At 48.0% G+C, this 22835-nt stretch overlaps 2 long non-coding RNA genes across 2 annotated transcripts in view; one reads left to right on the top strand and one right to left on the bottom strand.

The window, feature by feature from the left end:
- The window catches only part of LOC310901946, a 160802-nt gene extending 144871 nt beyond the window's left edge, over nucleotides 1-15931 (top strand). Inside the window, exon 4 of the long non-coding RNA XR_014586325.1 lies at nucleotides 9251-15931. This is a non-coding gene — a long non-coding RNA (uncharacterized lncRNA). The remainder of the gene's footprint in view (nucleotides 1-9250) is intronic.
- LOC310901948 lies at nucleotides 4598-14922 on the bottom strand. Its single transcript, XR_014586327.1, has 2 exons — nucleotides 14816-14922; nucleotides 4598-5972 (listed from the first exon to the last, which is right to left on the bottom strand). It is a non-coding gene; the product is annotated as an uncharacterized lncRNA (long non-coding RNA).
- Nucleotides 15932-22835: the final 6904 nt, after the last annotated feature.

Raw genomic sequence — 22835 nt, 5'->3', positions numbered from 1 at the left:
CTCACTGATTCCCACTACTCACTGGGTTTACCCTACACCAAACATGAGCAAAAGCCCACTTCGGGGTAATATTTACAGGAGTAAACCTAACGTTCTTCCCCCAGCACTTCCTAGGCCTAGCAGGAATACCCCGACGATACTCGGACTATCCCGACGCCTACACACTATGAAACACCATTTCCTCCTAGTCCTAGGACTTAGAGAAACTCCAGTACTAAAAATAGTAAACACAAGCAATAATTTCATATACTTCACTCTCACTCACCACTCAACTATCAGCTAACCACACCCCCGTCCACATAGCTTAACACAAAGCATGGCACTGAAGTTGCCAAGATGGCATAAAACATGCCTGCGGACAAAAGACTTAGTCCTAACCTTACGGTTGGTTTTTGCTAAATATATACATGCAAGTATCCGCGCCCCAGTGTAAACGCCCTCGACCACCTACCCCCATACAGGCCTTGAGGAGCGGGTATCAGGCACACCCAAGTAGTAGCCCAAGACGCCTCGCTAAGCCACGCCCCCACGGGTATTCAGCAGTAATTAACATTAAGCAATGAGTGCAAACTTGACTTAGTTATAGCAACAGCCTAACTTCAGGGGTTGGTAAATCTTGTGCCAGCCACCGCGGTCATACAAGAAACCCAAATCAACCGTCCTATTGACACGGCGTAAAGAGTGGTAAAATGCCTATCCTAGCTAACTAAGATCAAAATGCAACTGAGCTGTCATAAGCCCAAGATGCACCTAAACACACCATTAAGATGATCTTAGGAACTAACGACTGATTTAAACCCACGAAAGCCAGGGCCCAAACTGGGATTAGATACCCCACTATGCCTGGCCCTAAATCTTGATACTTACTTTACCGAAGTATCCGCCAGAGAACTACGAGCACAAACGCTTAAAACTCTAAGGACTTGGCGGTGCCCCAAACCCACCTAGAGGAGCCTGTTCTACAATCGATAATCCCCGATTAACCCAACCACCCCTTGCCAACACAGCCTACATACCGCCGTCGCCAGCCCACCTCGAATGAGAGCACAACAGTGGACACAATAGCACCCCGCTAATAAGACAGGTCAAGGTATAGCCTATGGAGTGGAAGAAATGGGCTACATTCCCTATTCATAGGGCACACGGAAAGAAGCGTGAAACCACTTCTGGAAGGCGGATTTAGCAGTAAAGTGGGACAATAGAGCCTACTTTAAGCCGGCCCTGGGGCACGTACATGGTTAAACATGACTGTTAGTAGTGTGGCGAGCCATAGTGGGAAGGCTAGGGCTATGTTCATAGATAGTTGGGTGGTTGGGGTGAATGTATATGGAAGGAGGCCTAGAAGGTTGATTGTAAGAAGTATGATTATTAGGGATGTAAATATTATGGCTCATTTGTGGCCATTTTTGTTGAGTGGGACTATTAGTTGTTTTGTGATTAGGTGAAGGAGTCATGTTTGGATAGTAGAAAGGCGGTTGTTGATTCATCGGTTGTTTGGGGACGGGAATAGTAGGGCTGGGAAGAGTAGGGATAGTAGGATTAAGGGGATGCCAAATAGATTGGGGCTGGAAAATTGGTCAAAGAAGCTTAGGTTCATGGTCAGGATCATGGTGTGGGTTTGGTAGTGAGGGAGGTCTTATTTGATGGGGGGTTGGTTGTGGTGAAGGCTAGTAGTTTTGGTTGGATGAGGAGTGCTAGGGTTAATCAGGTTATAATTATGATTGAAAATCATGGTGCGGGGTTAAGCTGTGGCATATCATTAAGGAGGGGGAAGTCCCTCTTTGGCTAGCTTAAAAGGCTAGTGCTGTTGCATAGCTTCTTAATGATTAGGATGATGATAGAAGGGACGATCAGGCCTCGAAATGTGGGAGTGGGGTTGATTCTACTACAATGGGTATGTAGCTGTGATTAGCCCCGCAAATTTCTGAGCATTGTCCGTAAAAAATCCCAGGCCGGGTGGTAATGAATGAAGTTTGGTTTAGTCGGCCTGGGATTGCGTCTGTTTTAACTCCGAGCGTTGGGACTGCTCAGGAGTGGAGTACGTCTCCTGCAGTAATGATCACGCGGATGGGGGATTCTATTGGGATAACTACGCGGTGGTCAACTTCTAGCAGTCGGAAGTGGCCGTTGGGTAAGTCTGGGGTGGGCACTATGTAGGAGTCGAATGATAGGTCTTTGAAGTCTGTGTATTCGTAGCTTCAGTATCATTGGTGGCCGATGGCTTTTAGGGTGAGGTCTGGTTCGTCGATTTTGTCCATTATGTAGAGGATTTGTAGGGATGGGAGGGCGAGGAGTACCAGGACGATAGCAGGTAGGATTGTCCAGATCAGCTCTACTTCTTGGGCGTCTACAGCATTGGACGAGAGTTTTTCTGTTAGTATGTGGGCTAAAAGGTAGAGAACTAGGCTGCAGATAGCTAGGGCAACGATTAGGGCGTGGTCGTGGAATTCAACGAGTTCTTCTATGATGGGTGATGAGGCGTCTTGGAATCCTAGTTGGGAGTGGTTGGCCACATGAGATGTACAGGATTTTTACCTGTGATTTAGTCTTGACAAGGCTATGTAATTGGTTTACTAACGTCTCATAAGAAAGAAGCATGAGCGGTTAACCTCCTGGGAGACCCAGAAAACTTCACCCCAGCAAACCCACTAGTAACCCCACCACACATCAAGCCAGAATGATACTTCCTATTCGCCTACGCCATCCTACGTTCAATCCCAAATAAACTAGGAGGCGTATTAGCACTGGCCGCCTCCGTACTGATCCTATTCCTAATCCCATTCCTGCACAAATCAAAACAACGAGCAATAACATTCCGACCACTCTCCCAGCTCCTATTCTGAGTACTAGTCGCCGACCTCCTCGTCCTAACATGAGTAGGAAGCCAACCCGTCGAACACCCATTCATCATCATCGGCCAACTCGCTTCAATCGCCTACTTCACTATCCCCCTATTTCTCCTCCCCGCCGCAAGCGCCCTAGAAAACAAAATACTCAACTGCTAAATACTCTAATAGTTTATAAAAACATTGGTCTTGTAAACCAAAGATTGAAGACTTACCACTTCTTAGAGTACCCCAAACTCAGAAAAAAAGGACTCAAACCTTTATCTCCAGCTCCCAAAGCTGGCATTTTCAATAAACTATTCTCTGACCCTAACCCCTAAACCGCCCGAATAGCACCCCGCGACAACCCCCGCACAAGCTCCAATACAACAAATAAAGTCAACAACAGCCCCCAACCCGCCACTAAAAACATCCCTGCCCCATGTGAATAAAACATGGAAACTCCACTAAAATCCGACCGAACAACAAACACCCCAACATTATTCACAGTAGAAACCCCGAACTTCCAAGCCCCCATAAACCCCCCAAACACCAACCCCCCAAAAACAATTGCCACAAACGCTACTGCACATCCAATCACCCGTCAATCCCCCCAAGCCCCAGGGAAAGGCTCCGCTGCTAAAGCTACTGAATAAACAAACACCACCAGCATACCCCCCAAATACACCATAAACAGCACTAAAGCCACGAACGAAACCCCAAGGCCCAGCAACCACCCGCACCCCGCCACAGACGCTAACACCAAACCAACAACCCCATAATATGGCGAAGGATTCGACGCCACACCCAAAACACCCACCGCAAAGCAAATCCCTAAAAAAAACATAAAATAAGTCATTATTCCTGCCCGGACACTACCCGAGGCCTGCGGCTCGAAAAGCCGCCATTGTTCTCAACTACAGGAACTAACCGCAAGCCCCCAATAATTCTACCCCATCTATGCCATTATGCTTAACCCCCCCCCCCCCCCCCCCCGAGGCGGGGGTATTTGGTTATGCATATTCGTGCATAAATTTATATACCCCATATACATACATACTATAGTACCAGTAATATACATTATATACGGACTATCTTATAAGCAGGTGCTAAACCCATACATGTACACGGCCATTAAACCCTTAACCACACTCCTACCAAACCACCCGGCATGAATGTTCTAGGACCATACCCCACAACACCCAATACAACTCCACTCAAGCGCATAACAAGACCCCATTTTAATGAATGCTCACAGGACATGCTCCAACAACAACTCTCCACCACATATCTCATGCAGTTCGTATCAGACGGATTTATTAATCGTACTCCTCACGTGAAATCAGCAACCCGTTGCACATAATGTCCGGTATGACTAGCTTCAGGCCCATACGTTCCCCCTAAACCCCTCGCCCTCCTCACATTTTTGCGCCTCTGGTTCCTCGGTCAGGGCCATCCATTGGGTTCACTCACCCCTCCTTGCCCTTCAAAGTGGCATCTGTGAGTACTTTCACCTTCTCAATGCGTAATCGCGGCATGTTCCAGCTTTTTGGCGCCTCTGGTTCCTCTTATTTTTTCCGGGGTTACCTCACAGGTGGCTATTCCCAGTGATCTCGGGGGTCCCACAATCTAAGCCTGGACACACCTGCCTCACGGCCTATCCTATATTTCAAGGGTCCCTCGATGAGACGGTTGGCGTATATGGGGAATCATCCTGACACTGATGCACTTTGACCACATTCAGTTAATGTTACCTCCACCCTCCGGGTTAAATGGGGCTATTGGATGAATGCTCGTTGGACATAGCACAAAACAACAAATCATTAAGCGCAACCCCTGCGCTTCACAAACTAAACCAGTAAACTTTCGCTAACCACCATGTAGCATAAACCTTCATCGCCCAATCCCAGCAAACTACCTCTAAAACTCCATTAATCATCCCTTCCATGACATCATCGGAACGATGTATATATACACACAAACACATACAAAATAACTTAAACTTATTAGAGAAACTCCAGTACTAAAAATAGTAAACACAAGCAATAATTTCATATACTTCACTCTCACTCACCACTCAACTATCAGCTAACCACACCCCCGTCCACATAGCTTAACACAAAGCATGGCACTGAAGTTGCCAAGATGGCATAAAACATGCCTGCGGACAAAAGACTTAGTCCTAACCTTACGGTTGGTTTTTGCTAAATATATACATGCAAGTATCCGCGCCCCAGTGTAAACGCCCTCGACCACCTACCCCCATACAGGCCTTGAGGAGCGGGTATCAGGCACACCCAAGTAGTAGCCCAAGACGCCTCGCTAAGCCACGCCCCCACGGGTATTCAGCAGTAATTAACATTAAGCAATGAGTGCAAACTTGACTTAGTTATAGCAACAGCCTAACTTCAAGGGTTGGTAAATCTTGTGCCAGCCACCGCGGTCATACAAGAAACCCAAATCAACCGTCCTATTGACACGGCGTAAAGAGTGGTAAAATGCCTATCCTAGCTAACTAAGATCAAAATGCAACTGAGCTGTCATAAGCCCAAGATGCACCTAAACACACCATTAAGATGATCTTAGGAACTAACGACTGATTTAAACCCACGAAAGCCAGGGCCCAAACTGGGATTAGATACCCCACTATGCCTGGCCCTAAATCTTGATACTTACTTTACCGAAGTATCCGCCAGAGAACTACGAGCACAAACGCTTAAAACTCTAAGGACTTGGCGGTGCCCCAAACCCACCTAGAGGAGCCTGTTCTACAATCGATAATCCCCGATTAACCCAACCACCCCTTGCCAACACAGCCTACATACCGCCGTCGCCAGCCCACCTCGAATGAGAGCACAACAGTGGACACAATAGCACCCCGCTAATAAGACAGGTCAAGGTATAGCCTATGGAGTGGAAGAAATGGGCTACATTCCCTATTCATAGGGCACACGGAAAGAAGCGTGAAACCACTTCTGGAAGGCGGATTTAGCAGTAAAGTGGGACAATAGAGCCTACTTTAAGCCGGCCCTGGGGCACGTACATGGTTAAACATGACTGTTAGTAGTGTGGCGAGCCATAGTGGGAAGGCTAGGGCTATGTTCATAGATAGTTGGGTGGTTGGGGTGAATGTATATGGAAGGAGGCCTAGAAGGTTGATTGTAAGAAGTATGATTATTAGGGATGTAAATATTATGGCTCATTTGTGGCCATTTTTGTTGAGTGGGACTATTAGTTGTTTTGTGATTAGGTGAAGGAGTCATGTTTGGATAGTAGAAAGGCGGTTGTTGATTCATCGGTTGTTTGGGGACGGGAATAGTAGGGCTGGGAAGAGTAGGGATAGTAGGATTAAGGGGATGCCAAATAGATTGGGGCTGGAAAATTGGTCAAAGAAGCTTAGGTTCATGGTCAGGATCATGGTGTGGGTTTGGTAGTGAGGGAGGTCTTATTTGATGGGGGGTTGGTTGTGGTGAAGGCTAGTAGTTTTGGTTGGATGAGGAGTGCTAGGGTTAATCAGGTTATAATTATGATTGAAAATCATGGTGCAGGGTTAAGCTGTGGCATATCATTAAGGAGGGGGAAGTCCCTCTTTGGCTAGCTTAAAAGGCTAGTGCTGTTGCATAGCTTCTTAATGATTAGGATGATGATAGAAGGGACAATCAGGCCTCGAAATGTGGGAGTGGGGTTGATTCTACTACAATGGGTATGTAGCTGTGATTAGCCCCGCAAATTTCTGAGCATTGTCCGTAAAAAATCCCAGGCCGGGTGGTAATGAATGAAGTTTGGTTTAGTCGGCCTGGGATTGCGTCTGTTTTAACTCCGAGCGTTGGGACTGCTCAGGAGTGGAGTACGTCTCCTGCAGTAATGATCACGCGGATGGGGGATTCTATTGGGATAACTACGCGGTGGTCAACTTCTAGCAGTCGGAAGTGGCCGTTGGGTAAGTCTGGGGTGGGCACTATGTAAGAGTCGAATGATAGGTCTTTGAAGTCTGTGTATTCGTAGCTTCAGTATCATTGGTGGCCGATGGCTTTTAGGGTGAGGTCTGGTTCATCGATTTTGTCCATTATGTAGAGGATTTGTAGGGATGGGAGGGCGAGGAGTACCAGGACGATAGCAGGTAGGATTGTCCAGATCAGCTCTACTTCTTGGGCGTCTACAGCATTGGACGAGAGTTTTTCTGTTAGTATGTGGGCTAAAAGGTAGAGAACTAGGCTGCAGATAGCTAGGGCAACGATTAGGGCGTGGTCGTGGAATTCAACGAGTTCTTCTATGATGGGTGATGAGGCGTCTTGGAATCCTAGTTGGGAGTGGTTGGCCACATGAGATGTACAGGATTTTTACCTGTGATTTAGTCTTGACAAGGCTATGTAATTGGTTTACTAACGTCTCATAAGAAAGAAGCATGAGCGGTTAATGCAGTTGGCTTGAAACCAGCATGTGAGGGTTCGATTCCTTCCTTTCTTGTACTTGGACGAAGGCCGGTTCCTCGAAAGTATGGTATGGGGGAGGGCAGCCGTGGATTCATTCAACGTTTGTGGTAGTTAGTTCTGGTTGTAGGACTTTTCGTTTGGCCGAAAAGGCTTCTCAGATGATGAATATTAGTATGATTACGGCTACTATTGAGATTAGGGAGCCGATGGAGGAAATGGTGTTTCATAGTGTGTAGGCGTCGGGATAGTCCGAGTATCGTCGGGGTATTCCTGCTAGGCCTAGGAAGTGCTGGGGGAAGAACGTTAGGTTTACTCCTGTAAATATTACCCCGAAGTGGGCTTTTGCTCATGTTTGGTGTAGGGTAAACCCAGTGAGTAGTGGGAATCAGTGAGTAAATCCTGCTAGAATGGCAAAGACGGCGCCTATGGATAGGACGTAGTGGAAGTGGGCAACTACGTAGTACGTGTCGTGCAGGGCGATGTCTAGGGAAGAGTTTGCAAGAACGATTCCTGTTAATCCTCCGATGGTAAATAGGAAGATAAATCCTAGAGCTCATAGTATTGGGGGGGGTCTCATTTGATTGTTCCTCCGTGCAGGGTGGCTAGTCAGCTAAATACTTTGATTCCGGTAGGGATGGCAATGATTATAGTGGCTGATGTAAAGTAGGCTCGGGTATCAACGTCTATTCCTACTGTAAACATGTGGTGAGCTCAGACGATGAATCCTAGGAAGCCGATGGATAGTATGGCTCAGACTATTCCCATGTAGCCGAAGGGCTCCTTTTTGCCTGAGTAGTACGTGACTACGTGTGAGATGATTCCGAACCCCGGTAGGATCAGAATATAGACTTCTGGGTGTCCGAAGAATCAGAATAGGTGTTGGTACAGGATTGGGTCTCCTCCTCCAGCGGGGTCGAAGAATGTGGTGTTTAGGTTTCGATCAGTTAGTAATATTGTAATACCGGCGGCGAGTACGGGGAGTGATAGAAGGAGTAGGATGGCGGTAATTAGTACGGATCAGACAAATAGTGGGGTTTGGTATTGTGAGAGTGCGGGGGGTTTTATGTTGATGGCTGTGGTGATAAAGTTGATGGCCCCAAGGATGGAGGAGATACCGGCTAAGTGGAGTGAGAAGATAGCCAGGTCTACTGAAGCTCCGGCGTGGGCAAGGTTACCTGCTAGGGGAGGGTAGACAGTTCAGCCTGTGCCGGCGCCAGCTTCTACAGTGGATGAGACTAGTAGTAGGAGGAATGATGGGGGGAGGAGTCAAAAGCTTATGTTGTTTATTCGCGGGAATGCTATGTCGGGGGCACCGATTATGAGGGGGACTACTCAGTTGCCGAATCCTCCGATCATGATGGGTATGACTATAAAGAAGATTATTACAAAGGCGTGAGCGGTAACGATTACATTGTAAATTTGGTCGTCGCCTAGGAGAGTTCCTGGTTGTCCTAGTTCTGCGCGGATTAATAGGCTGAGTGCGGTGCCGACTATTCCTGCTCATGCCCCGAAGATGAGGTACAGGGTGCCAATATCCTTATGGTTAGTGGAAAATAGTCATCGGTTGATGAAGGTGACGGGTAAGATGGCTGAGTGTTGAAGCGTTAGGCTGTAGTCCTTTTTACAGAGGTTTAATTCCTCTTCTTATCGGCTCTGTAGTGAAATTCATGTTGAGTTGCAAGCTCATCGATGCGCACTAGGGTGCGTCAGGGTCTTTGTAGGCAGAAGCCAATTGGTTTAGGCATTTAGCTGTTAACTAGAGTTTTGTGGGATCGAAGCCCATCTGTCTAGGGAGGCTTTAGCTTAATTAAAGCGTCTGACTTGCATTCAGAAGATACAGGTTAATATTCTGTAAGTCTTAATGTGCAGAAACTAAGAGGGTTTAACTCTTATTTAAGGCTTTGAAGGCCTTCGGTTTGGGGTGTTATCCTAAGTTTCTAGACAATGGCATGTATTATTGGGGACAGGGGAAGTAAGAGGATTGATAGTGAGGCAAGGACCGCAGTGGGTGTGCTTGGGGCTTTGCTAGTGTATCATTGTTTTATGTGGTTAGAGGAGTTGGGGGGAAGGGTAATTGTTGAGTGGTATGCGAGGCGTAGGTAGAAGAAGAGGCTGAGCAGTGATAGCATGGCAATTGCCATGGCTGCTGGTGTTATTTCCTGTTTAGTTAGTTCTTGGATGATAAGTCACTTTGGTATAAAGCCTGTTAATGGGGGGAGGCCTGCTAGGGATAAAAGTACTAGTATTAGGGTGGCGTTTAGCACTGGGGTTTTTGTTCATGAGGTTGTGATCATGGATAGGTTAAGGGCTTTGATTTTGTTAAGGGCTAGGAATACGGCTGATGTTATGATTGTGTATAGGTAGAAGGTAAGTAAGGCCAATATGGGGCTGTAAACTAGGATGATGGCGATTCAGCCTAAGTGGGAGATGGACGAGAAGGCTAGGATTTTGCGTGTTTGTGTTTGGTTCAGTCCTATTCAGCCTCCTAGTGCTGTTGAGGCTAGGGCCATGGCGGTGAGTAGAGCTGGGTCGAGGGATTTGGATGTTAGTAGGAGCAGGGTTAGTGGGGGGAATTTTATGAGGGTCGAGAGTAGCAGGGCTGTTATTAGTGGCGATCCTTGTAGTACTTCTGGGAATCAGAAGTGAAATGGCACTAGGCCCAGTTTAATAGCGATTGCTGCTGTCAGTAGTAGACAGGAGGTTGGGTGGTTTATTTGTGTGATGTCTCATTGGCCGGTGACTCAGGCATTGGTTATGCTAGAGAATAGGACCAGGGCGGAAGCAGCTGCTTGGGTTAGGAAGTATTTCGTTGCGGCTTCTACTGCTCGTGGGTGGTGGGATTTGGCAATTAGGGGAATGATGGCTAGTGCGTTGATCTCCAGTCCTGTCCAGGCCAGAACTCAGTGGTTGCTGGAAATTGTGATTGTGGTGCCCAAGATGAGGCTGAAGGTTATGATTGGGGTCGCGTAAGGGTTCATTAGTAGAGGAGGGGGTTAAACCATCATTTTCGGGGTATGGGCCCGATAGCTTGATTAGCTGACTCTACTAGAAAATAATATAAGGGAAGTATGGAGAATTTTGATTTCTCTTGTGTGGGTTCAATTCCTACTTTTCTAAGGTCAACAGGAAATGAGAGGGCTGTTATACCTCTATGTTCACTTTATCATAGTGACCCTTTGTAGTTCAGGCACATTTCCTTATGTAAGGAGGTAGGCCTGCATAGCAGATAGGTATGCTGATGTGTCAGAGGCACAGAGCTAGTGTGAGGGGTAGGAAGTTTTTTCATAGTAGGTGCATTAGTTGGTCATATCGGAATCGTGGGTATGAAGCTCGGACCCATAAGAAACCAGAAGATAGTAGGAGGACTTTTGTGGCTAGGATGACGGGGAATAGTTCTGTGGGTGGCCCTAGGGCGCTTGGGTTTAGGAATATGATGGCTGTAAGTGTATTTATTAGCATAATGTTCGCATATTCAGCTAGGAAGAATAAGGCGAAGGGTCCTGCGGCGTATTCAACGTTAAACCCTGAGACTAGCTCAGATTCACCCTCTGTGAGGTCAAAAGGAGCTCGGTTTGTCTCTGCTAGGGTGGATACGTATCATATTATTGCTAGGGGTCATGAGGAGAAAATGAAGTATAGAGGCTCCTGTGCGACGGCAAAGGAGCTGAGTGTGTAGCTTCCGCTTAGTATGATTATTGATAGCAGGATTATGGCCAGTGTCACTTCGTATGAAATGGTCTGTGCTACTGCCCGTAGGGCTCCGATTAGTGCGTATTTTGAGTTCGAGGCTCAGCCTGATCATAGGACTGAGTAGACGGCTAGGCTTGACATGGCTATTAGGAAGAGAACGCCGAGGTTTAGATCTGCTAGGGGAAATGGGAGTGGTAGTGGTGCTCAAGTGGTGAGGGCTAGGACAAGGGCTAGTATTGGTATCAGAATGAATAGAAGTGGGGAAGAGGTAGAGGGTCGGATGGGCTCTTTGGTAAATAGTTTCAGTCCGTCCGCAAATGGTTGAAGTAGGCCAAAAGGCCCGACAACGTTAGGGCCTTTGCGGGATTGTATGTAGCTTAGGATTTTCCGTTCTACTAGGGTTAGGAAGGCTACGGCAATCAGGATTGGGATGATGTATAGGAGGGATATAACGAGGCAGCTTAGTGTTGTTATTTGAATCATGGGTGAAGCTAGGGAGAGGATTTGAACCTCTGGGGAAAGGGCTTAAGCCTTCTGCACTTGCCGGGCTCTGCCACTCTAGCTGGTCCTTTTCTAGGATTGAAAGTGGTGGGGGAAGGCCCTCTTCACGGTTTAGTTGGTTTCACTGCTTAGAGGGGGGGGGGCGTGCTTGTGGTATTGGCCCCACTTTCCCGGTCCTTTCGTACTGGGGAGAGTGTGTCATAGATAGAAACCGACCTGGATTGCTCCGGTCTGAACTCAGATCACGTAGGACTGTTAATCGTTGAACAAACGAACCCTTAATAGCGGCTGCACCATTAGGATGTCCTGATCCAACATCGAGGTCGTAAACCCCCCTGTCGATATGGGCTCTTGAGGGGGATTGCGCTGTTATCCCTGGGGTAGCTTGGTCCATTAATCAATTATATTGGGTCTGGTCACTGTTAGCACTTTGAGGGGTAGCTCTAGGTAAAGAGGTATGGTCTTGTTTTTGGAGGATTTGTTCTCCTCCAAGGTCGCCCCAACCGAAAAATATCGACCAGGCTCTGCGATGGTAGTGGCCCCAGTGGGGTTGATTGAGGATTCGCGGTGGTCGTTGATTTTTAAGTTCCACAGGGTCTTCTCGTCTTATGTTCACATCCCCGCTTTTGCACGGGGAGATCAATTTCACTGATTATCTGTGAGAGACAGTTAAGACCTCGTTTAGCCATTCATACAAGTCTCGATTTATGGGACAATTGATTGCGCTACCTTTGCACGGTTAGGATACCGCGGCCGTTAAACCTAAGTCACCGGGCAGGCATCACCTTCAATACTTGTTTAATTTGCTGAAGGCTATGTTTTTGGTAAACAGTCGGGCCTTATTAATTTGCCGAGTTCCTTTCACAGATTTTAATCGCTCTTATAGGCGCTCCTGAGTCGGGTTAACAGGGTTAGTTAATACGTGGTCTTGTAGGGGTTTTTGTATCTGTCTAGGTCTGTTAATAATGTTTCTATGTAAGCTTGCGCCGTTAGAGGGGTGTGGCCCTGAGTTACTTATTTTAGCATTAATTCTCCTATATTCATAGGTTGACCTGTTTGTGATAAGGGAATCATCTTATTTTGGTATTTTTAGGTGGTGGAGCTTTGACGCACTCTTTTTTGATGGCTGCTTTAGGGCCCACGGTAGGATCAGTAGTAAGAATTATCCGCTAGTCGAGGTTGTGTCCTTTTTTAATGGAGCTGTCCCTCCATTAAATAGCTCTTAATCATCTCATTAGGGTTCAGGATGTCCGGTAGGGAGGATTAAGGGGGAACTTAGATTCGTTTCACAGGTAACCAGCTATCACCCAGCTCGGTTGGCTTTTCACCTCTACTGACAAGTCATCCCACTCTTTTGCAACAGAGACGGGTTCGCTCTCTTTAACTGCTTGAAAGTAGCTCGCTTGGGTTTCGGGGGGGCAAACTTTAGTTCACTTTGCTTGGTTGTTCTCGCTAAACCATGATGCAAAAGGTACAAGGGTTGATCTTTGCTGTCTGTCGCTTTGATTGTTTCACTGCTATTTCATCTTTCCCTTACGGTACTGGGGTCTCTATCGCGTCTAAGTGTCTTTTCTATCGCCTATACTAAGACTGTAAAATGCTTTAGTTTAATTAGTTTAGTAAATTCTTTAGTTTTGGTGTACTATTTGTGTGGTTGAGCTAGAGGGGGGGCTTCAAGACGATCCGGTCTAGTAGATATCTTTCAGGTGTAAGCTGAGTGCTTTGGTGTTATAGCTACGTCTTGATATTCTAAGTACACCTTCCGGTACACTTACCTTGTTACGACTTACCTCATCTTCAGCGTATTTATGGTATTAGTTATGTGGGATGTGGCTTTTGAGGAGGGTGACGGGCGGTATGTACGTGCCCCAGGGCCGGCTTAAAGTAGGCTCTATTGTCCCACTTTACTGCTAAATCCGCCTTCCAGAAGTGGTTTCACGCTTCTTTCCGTGTGCCCTATGAATAGGGAATGTAGCCCATTTCTTCCACTCCATAGGCTATACCTTGACCTGTCTTATTAGCGGGGTGCTATTGTGTCCACTGTTGTGCTCTCATTCGAGGTGGGCTGGCGACGGCGGTATGTAGGCTGTGTTGGCAAGGGGTGGTTGGGTTAATCGGGGATTATCGATTGTAGAACAGGCTCCTCTAGGTGGGTTTGGGGCACCGCCAAGTCCTTAGAGTTTTAAGCGTTTGTGCTCGTAGTTCTCTGGCGGATACTTCGGTAAAGTAAGTATCAAGATTTAGGGCCAGGCATAGTGGGGTATCTAATCCCAGTTTGGGCCCTGGCTTTCGTGGGTTTAAATCAGTCGTTAGTTCCTAAGATCATCTTAATGGTGTGTTTAGGTGCATCTTGGGCTTATGACAGCTCAGTTGCATTTTGATCTTAGTTAGCTAGGATAGGCATTTTACCACTCTTTACGCCGTGTCAATAGGACGGTTGATTTGGGTTTCTTGTATGACCGCGGTGGCTGGCACAAGATTTACCAACCCTTGAAGTTAGGCTGTTGCTATAACTAAGTCAAGTTTGCACTCATTGCTTAATGTTAATTACTGCTGAATACCCGTGGGGGCGTGGCTTAGCGAGGCGTCTTGGGCTACTACTTGGGTGTGCCTGATACCCGCTCCTCAAGGCCTGTATGGGGGTAGGTGGTCGAGGGCGTTTACACTGGGGCGCGGATACTTGCATGTATATATTTAGCAAAAACCAACCGTAAGGTTAGGACTAAGTCTTTTGTCCGCAGGCATGTTTTATGCCATCTTGGCAACTTCAGTGCCATGCTTTGTGTTAAGCTATGTGGACGGGGGTGTGGTTAGCTGATAGTTGAGTGGTGAGTGAGAGTGAAGTATATGAAATTATTGCTTGTGTTTACTATTTTTAGTACTGGAGTTTCTCTAATAAGTTTAAGTTATTTTGTATGTGTTTGTGTGTATATATACATCGTTCCGATGATGTCATGGAAGGGATGATTAATGGAGTTTTAGAGGTAGTTTGCTGGGATTGGGCGATGAAGGTTTATGCTACATGGTGGTTAGCGAAAGTTTACTGGTTTAGTTTGTGAAGCGCAGGGGTTGCGCTTAATGATTTGTTGTTTTGTGCTATGTCCAACGAGCATTCATCCAATAGCCCCATTTAACCCGGAGGGTGGAGGTAACATTAACTGAATGTGGTCAAAGTGACCACACTCAACAAAATGGTCACTCAACAAAAATGGCCACAAATGAGCCATAATATTTACATCCCTAATAATCATACTTCTTACAATCAACCTTCTAGGCCTCCTTCCATATACATTCACCCCAACCACCCAACTATCTATGAACATAGCCCTAGCCTTCCCACTATGGCTCGCCACACTACTAACAGGCCTACGAAACCAACCATCAGCCTCTTTAGCCCACCTATTACCCGAAGGTACCCCTACACCCCTAATCCCCGCACTAATCCTGATCGAAACAACCAGCCTACTAATCCGCCCCCTAGCCCTCGGAGTCCGCCTTACAGCCAACCTTACAGCAGGACACTTACTCATCCAACTCATCTCTACAGCCTCCATTGCATTAATACCCACCCTTCCTGCAGTATCCATCCTAACAATAATCATCCTACTACTCCTAACCATCCTAGAAGTAGCAGTAGCCATAATCCAGGCCTACGTCTTCGTGCTCCTTCTAAGCCTATACTTACAAGAAAACATCTAATGGCACACCAAGCACACTCATACCACATAGTTGACCCAAGCCCTTGACCAATCTTCGGGGCAGCCGCCGCCCTACTCACAACCTCAGGATTAATCATGTGATTCCACTACAACTCATCCATACTACTAACCCTAGGCCTCATCTCAATACTCCTAGTAATACTCCAATGATGACGAGACATTGTACGAGAAAGCACCTTCCAAGGCCATCACACTCCCACAGTCCAAAAAGGCCTACGATACGGCATAATCCTTTTCATCACATCCGAAGCATTCTTCTTCTTAGGGTTCTTCTGAGCGTTCTTCCACTCGAGCCTGGCCCCAACCCCAGAACTAGGAGGCCAATGACCCCCAACAGGAATTAAACCACTCAACCCGATAGAAGTCCCCCTACTAAACACAGCCATCCTACTAGCCTCAGGCGTTACCGTAACGTGAGCCCATCACAGCATCACAGAAGGAAACCGAAAACACGCCATCCACGCCCTAACCCTAACGATCCTCCTGGGATTCTACTTCACAGCCCTACAAGCAATAGAATACCACGAAGCCCCATTCTCAATCGCCGATAGCGTCTACGGATCTACCTTCTTCGTTGCCACTGGATTCCACGGACTCCACGTAATCATCGGATCCTCCTTCCTGACCGTCTGCCTCTTCCGACTGATCAAGTTCCACTTTACATCAGACCACCACTTCGGATTCGAGGCAGCAGCCTGATACTGACACTTCGTAGACGTCATCTGACTATTCCTCTACATAACCATCTACTGATGAGGATCTTGCTCTTCTAGTATATTAATTACAATTGACTTCCAATCTCTAGAATCTGGTATAAACCCAGAGGAGAGCAATGAACGCACTCATGTTCATATTCGCCCTATCATCAATCCTAAGCGCCGCCCTAACCGCATTAAACTTCTGACTCGCCCAAATAAACCCCGACTCAGAGAAACTCTCACCGTACGAATGTGGATTCGACCCACTTGGATCTGCTCGATTACCATTCTCAGTCCGATTCTTCCTCAGTAGCCATCCTGTTCGTCCTATTCGACCTAGAAATCGCCCTCCTACTCCCCCTGCCATGAGCCGTCCAACTCCAATCCCCCCTAATGACCCTCACCTGAACTGTAGTGATCCTCCTTCTCCTAACACTCGGACTGGCCTACGAGTGAATTCAAGGGGGCCTAGAATGAGCAGAATAACAGAAAGTTAGTCTAACCAAAAAGATAGCTGGTTTCGACCCAGCAGATTACAGCCAACCCTGTAACTTTCTTATGTCGCCCCTACATTTAAGCTTCTACTCAGCCTTCATTTTCAGCGGACTAGGACTAGCCTTCCACCGAACCCACCTAGTATCCGCCCTACTATGCCTTGAAAGCATAATATTATCGATATTCGTAGGCCTATCAATATGATCCATCGAAAACCAAGTCTCCTCATTCACCATGGTACCAATTCTCATGCTAACCTTCTCAGCGTGTGAGGCGGGCACAGGCCTGGCCATCCTAGTAGCCTCCACCCGCACACATGGCTCCGACCATCTACACAACCTAAACCTCCTGCAATGCTAAAAATCATCCTACCCACAATCATACTTCTTCCAACAGCCCTGCTGTCTCCACCAAAATTTCTATGGACTAACACCACCTTATACAGCCTCCTAATCGCTGCCCTAAGCCTACAGTGATTAATCCCAACCTACTACCCCTACAAATTTTTATCCAACTGAACAGGAATTGACCAAATCTCATCCCCCCTCCTAGTACTATCCTGCTGACTACTCCCACTCATAATCATAGCAAGCCAAAACCACCTGCAACAAGAACCCCTACAACGCAAACGAATCTTTATCTCAACCTTAGTCGCAGTCCAGCCATTCATCCTACTAGCCTTTTCCACCACAGAACTAGCACTATTTTACATCTCATTTGAAGCAACCCTCATTCCCACCCTAATCTTAATCACCCGATGGGGGAACCAACCAGAACGCCTAAGCGCTGGCATCTACCTGCTATTCTACACGCCAGTAAGCTCTCTACCCCTGCTAATCACAATCATACACCTATACGTGAAAATTGGCACCCTGCACCTGCCAACCCTACAACTAACCCACCCAACCCTATCCACCTCATGGACAGGAATACTATCAGGTCTAGCACTGCTCATAGCATTCATAGTAAAAGCCCCACTATACGGCCTACACCTCTGACTGCCAAAAGCCCACGTAGAAGCACCCATCGCAGGCTCAATACTCCTCGCCGCCCTACTACTAAAGCTAGGAGGATACGGAATTATACGAGTCACTCTATTTATGGGCCCACTGTCCAACCTCCTGCACTACCCCTTCCTAACCCTGGCCCTATGAGGCGCCCTAATGACTAGCTCAATCTGCCTACGACAGACAGACCTAAAATCACTAATCGCTTATTCATCCGTTAGCCACATAGGCCTAGTTATCGCCGCAGGAATAATCCAAACCCACTGATCATTCTCAGGGGCAATGATCCTAATAATTTCCCATGGACTAACTTCCTCCATACTATTCTGCCTAGCCAACACAAACTATGAACGTACGCACAGCCGAATTCTACTACTCACACGAGGCCTACAACCTCTCCTACCACTCATAGCTACCTGATGATTGCTGGCCAATCTAACAAACATAGCCTTACCCCCAACAACAAACCTCATAGCAGAGCTAACCATTATAATCACCTTATTCAACTGATCTGCCTTCACGATCATCCTAACAGGAATCGCAACCCTACTAACCGCCTCCTACACCTTATTCATACTACTAATGACCCAACGAGGCTCAATCCCCTCCCACATCACATCTATGCAAAACTCAACCACGCGAGAACACCTGCTCATAACACTCCACATTATCCCAATATTCCTCCTAATCCTCAAACCCGAACTGATCTCCGGAATCCCCTCATGCAAGTATAGTTTAAACCAAACATTAGACTGTGATTCTAAGAATAGAAGTTCAAACCTTCTTACCTGCCGAGGGGAGGGTTTAACCAACAAGAGCTGCTAACTCTTACATCTGAGCCTAAAACCTCAGCCCCCTTACTTTTAAAGGATAACAGCAATCCACTGGTCTTAGGAACCACCCATCTTGGTGCAAATCCAAGTAAAAGTAGTGAACCCCACACTACTAATCAACTCCCTCACACTACTCACGCTGACAATCCTCCTAACCCCAATCATCCTGCCATTTCTATTTAAAAACTTTAAAAACACCCCACAAGCCACCACCCGCGCTGTTAAAACCGCATTCCTAATTAGCCTAGCCCCTACAACCGCATTCATCTACTCGGGAGTAGAATCTGTCACCTGCCACTGGGAGTGAAAATTCATTATAAACTTTAAAATCCCCCTGAGCCTAAAAATAGACCAATACTCAATAACATTTCTTCCAATCGCCCTATTTGTAACATGATCAATCCTACAATTCGCCATATGATACATGGCCTCAGAGCCATACGTAACAAAATTTTTCACCTACCTACTGACATTCCTAGTCGCCATACTCCTCCTAACAACCGCAAACAACATATTCCTCCTATTCGTAGGCTGGGAAGGAGTACGAATCATGTCCTTCCTTCTCATCGGCTGATGACAAGGCCGAGCAGATGCCAACACCGCCGCCCTACAAGCCGTAATCTACAACCGAATCGGAGACGTCGGACTGATCCTGAGCATAGCATGACTAGCTTCAACATTCAACACCTGAGAGATCCAACAAGCCGTACACCCCCACCAAACCCCAATCCTCCCCCTCATAGGATTAATCCTCGCAGCCGCAGGAAAATCCGCCCAATTTGGACTCCACCCATGACTGCCCGCAGCAATAGAAGGCCCCACCCCAGTATCAGCCCTACTGCACTCCAGTACCATAGTAGTAGCCGGAATCTTCCTGCTCATCCGCATGCACCCCCTGCTAGCCACCAACCAGACAGCCCTAACTGCCTGCCTATGCCTAGGTGCTCTATCAACCCTATTCGCTGCCACATGCGCCCTAACCCAAAATGACATCAAAAAAATCATTGCTTTCTCAACATCCAGCCAACTAGGACTAATAATAGTCACTATCGGACTAAACCTCCCACAACTAGCCTTCCTACACATCTCAACCCATGCCTTCTTTAAAGCCATACTATTCCTATGCTCAGGGTCTATCATCCACAACCTAAACGGAGAACAAGATATCCGAAAGATAGGAGGCCTACAGAAAATACTCCCAGTCACTACTTCCTGCCTAACCATCGGAAACCTGGCGCTGATAGGAACCCCATTCCTAGCCGGATTCTACTCAAAAGACCTCATCATCGAAAGCTTAAACACATCATACCTAAATACTTGAGCCCTACTCCTAACCCTTATAGCCACAGCATTCACCGCAACCTACAGCATCCGCATAACCATCCTAGTCCAAGCTGGACAAACCCGAATCCCCCCAATAGTATCAATAAACGAAAACAACCCACTAATCACCGCCCCCCTAACCCGACTCGCCCTAGGCAGCATTACAGCAGGAATAATCATTACCTCTTTCATCACACCAACCAAAACCCCCCCAATAACCATACCCCTTATCACCAAAACCGCTGCCATCCTCATAACAATCCTAGGAATCATCCTAGCCCTAGAACTATCGAACATAACACACACCCTCACTCACCCCAAACCAAACCCCCTCATAAACTTCTCCTCTGCATTAGGGTACTTCAACCCCCTAGTACACCGATTCTTCTCCAAAAACCTACTAGAAAAGGGACAAAACATTGCCCTACACTTGATCGACCTCTCCTGACTCAAAAAAATAGGGCCAGAGGGCCTTGCTGAACTACAAGTAGCCGCAAGCAAAGCCGCAACCTCAATACACACAGGGCTAATTAAGGCCTACCTAGGATCCTTCGCCCTCTCCATCCTGGTAATAATCCTAATAACACACAGACTCACTAATGGCCCCTAACATCCGCAAATCCCATCCCCTACTAAAAATAATCAACAACTCCCTAATCGACCTACCCGCCCCCTCCAACATCTCTGCCTGATGAAACTTCGGCTCCCTTCTAGCCATCTGCTTAGCCACACAAATCCTAACAGGCCTGCTACTAGCCATACACTACACCGCAGACACTTCACTCGCCTTCTCCTCAGTAGCTCACACATGCCGAGACGTCCAGTACGGATGGCTCATCCGCAACCTCCACGCCAACGGTGCTTCGCTCTTCTTTATCTGCATCTACTTACACATCGGACGAGGCCTCTACTACGGCTCCTACCTATACAAAGAAACCTGAAACACAGGAGTAATCCTCCTACTCACCCTAATAGCAACTGCCTTCGTAGGGTATGTCCTACCATGAGGACAAATGTCATTCTGAGGGGCCACCGTAATCACCAACCTATTCTCAGCCATCCCGTACATTGGGCAAACTCTAGTAGAATGAGCCTGAGGAGGATTCTCAGTAGACAATCCAACCTTAACCCGATTCTTCGCCATCCACTTCCTACTGCCCTTCCTAATTGCAGGAATCACCCTAGTCCACCTAACCTTCCTACACGAATCAGGCTCAAATAACCCACTAGGAATCGTATCAGACTGCGACAAAATCCCATTCCACCCATACTTCTCCATTAAAGACAGCTTAGGGCTTACCCTAATAATCACCCCTCTAATAGCACTAGCCCTATTTTCACCGAACCTCCTGGTTCTTGGAATCCTAGTTGGGAGTGGTTGGCCACATGAGATGTACAGGATTTTTACCTGTGATTTAGTCTTGACAAGGCTATGTAATTGGTATACTAACGTCTCATAAGAAAGAAGCATGAGCGGTTAATGCAGTTGGCTTGAAACCCATCCCCAGTGGTGCAAGTGCACTCTCTGAACTCACTGAAGTGCATCCCCAGTGGTGCCAGTGCACTCTCTGCACTCACTGCACTGCATCCCCAGTGGTGCCAGTGCACTCTCTGGACTCACTGCACTGCATCCCCAGTGGTGCCAGTGCACTCACTGGACTGACTGCACTGCATCCCCAGTGGTGCCAGTGCGCTCTCCGGAGTCACAGCACTGCATCCCCAGTGGTGCCAGTGCACTCACTGGACACACTGTACTGCATCACAGGTGGTGCCAGTGCACTCTCTGCACTCACTGCACTGCATCTCCAGTTTTGCCAGTGAAGTCTTTGGACTCACTGCACTGCATCCCCAGTGGTGCCAGTGCAATCTCTGGACTCACTGTAGTGCATCCCCAGTGGTGCCAGTGCACTCTCTGGACTCACTGCAGTGCATCCCCAGTGGTGCCAGTGCACTCTCTGGACTCACTGTACTGCATCACCAGTGGTGCCAGTGCACTCTCTGGACTCACTGCAGTGCATCCCCAGTGGTGCCAGTGCACTCTCTGGACTCACTGCACTGCAGCCCCGGTGGTGCCAGTGCAATCTCTGGACTCACTGCACTGCATCCCCAGTGGTGCCAGTGCACTCTCTGGACTCACTGCACTGCATCTCCAGTTTTGCCAGTGAAGTCTTTGGACTCACTGCACTGCATCCCCAGTGGTGCCAGTGCACTCTCCGGAGTCACTGAAGTGCATCCCCAGTGGTGCCAGTGCACTCTCTGGACTCACTGCACTGCATCCCCAGTGGTGCCACTGCACTCTCTGGACTCACTGCACTGCATCCCCACTGGTACCAGTGCACTCTGTGGACTCACTGTACTGCATCCCCAGTGGTGACAGTGCACTCTCTGGACTCACTGCAGTGCATCCCCAGTTGTGCCAGTGCACTCTCTGGACTCACTGCACTGCATCCCCAGTGGTGCCAGTGCACTCTCTGGACTCACTGCAGTGCATCCCCAGTGGTGCCAGTGCACTCACTGGACTCACTGCAGTGCATTCCCTCTGGTGCCAGTGCACTCTCTGGACTCACTGCACTGCATCCCCAGTGGTGCCAGTGCACTCTCTGGACTCACTGCACTGCATCTCCAGTGGTGCCAGTGCATTCTCTGGACTCACTGCACTGCATCACCAGTGGTGCCAGTGCACTCTCTGGACTCACTGAGGTGCATCCCCAGTGGTGCCAGTGCAATCTCTGGACTCACTGCAGTGCATCCCCAGTGGTGCCAGTGCACACTCTGGACTCACTGCACTGCATCCCGAGTGGTGCCAGTGCACTCTCTGGACTCACTGCACTGCATCCCCAGTGGTGCCAGTGCACTCTCTGCACTCACTACACTGCATCCCCAGTGGTGCCAGTGCACTCTCTGGACTCACTGCACTGCATCCCCAGTGGTGCCAGTGCACTCTCTGGACTCACTGCACTGCATCCCCAGTGGTGTCAGTGCATTCTCTGGACTCACTGCACTGCATCCCCAGTGGTGCCAGTGCACTCTCTGGACTCACTGCACTGCATCCCCAGTGGAGCCAGTGCACTCTCTGGACTCACTGAAGTGCATCCCCAGTGGTGCCAGTGCACTCTCTGGACTCACTGCACTGCATCCCCAGTGGTGCCAGTGCACTCTGTGGACTCACTGCAGTGCATCCCCAGTGGTGCCAGTGCACTCTCTGGACTCACTGAAGTGCATTCTCAGTGGTGCCAGTGCACTCTCTGGACTCACTGCACTGCATCCCCAGTGGTGCCAGTACACTCACAGGACTGACTGCACTGCATCCC

The sequence above is a fragment of the Anser anser genome (genome assembly GCF_964211835.1).
Source record: "Anser anser genome assembly, chromosome: 6".
Taxonomy (NCBI): domain Eukaryota; kingdom Metazoa; phylum Chordata; class Aves; order Anseriformes; family Anatidae; genus Anser; species Anser anser.
Note: the sequence above shows the minus strand (reverse complement) of the source record. Positions and strands in the feature narration are given on the sequence as shown.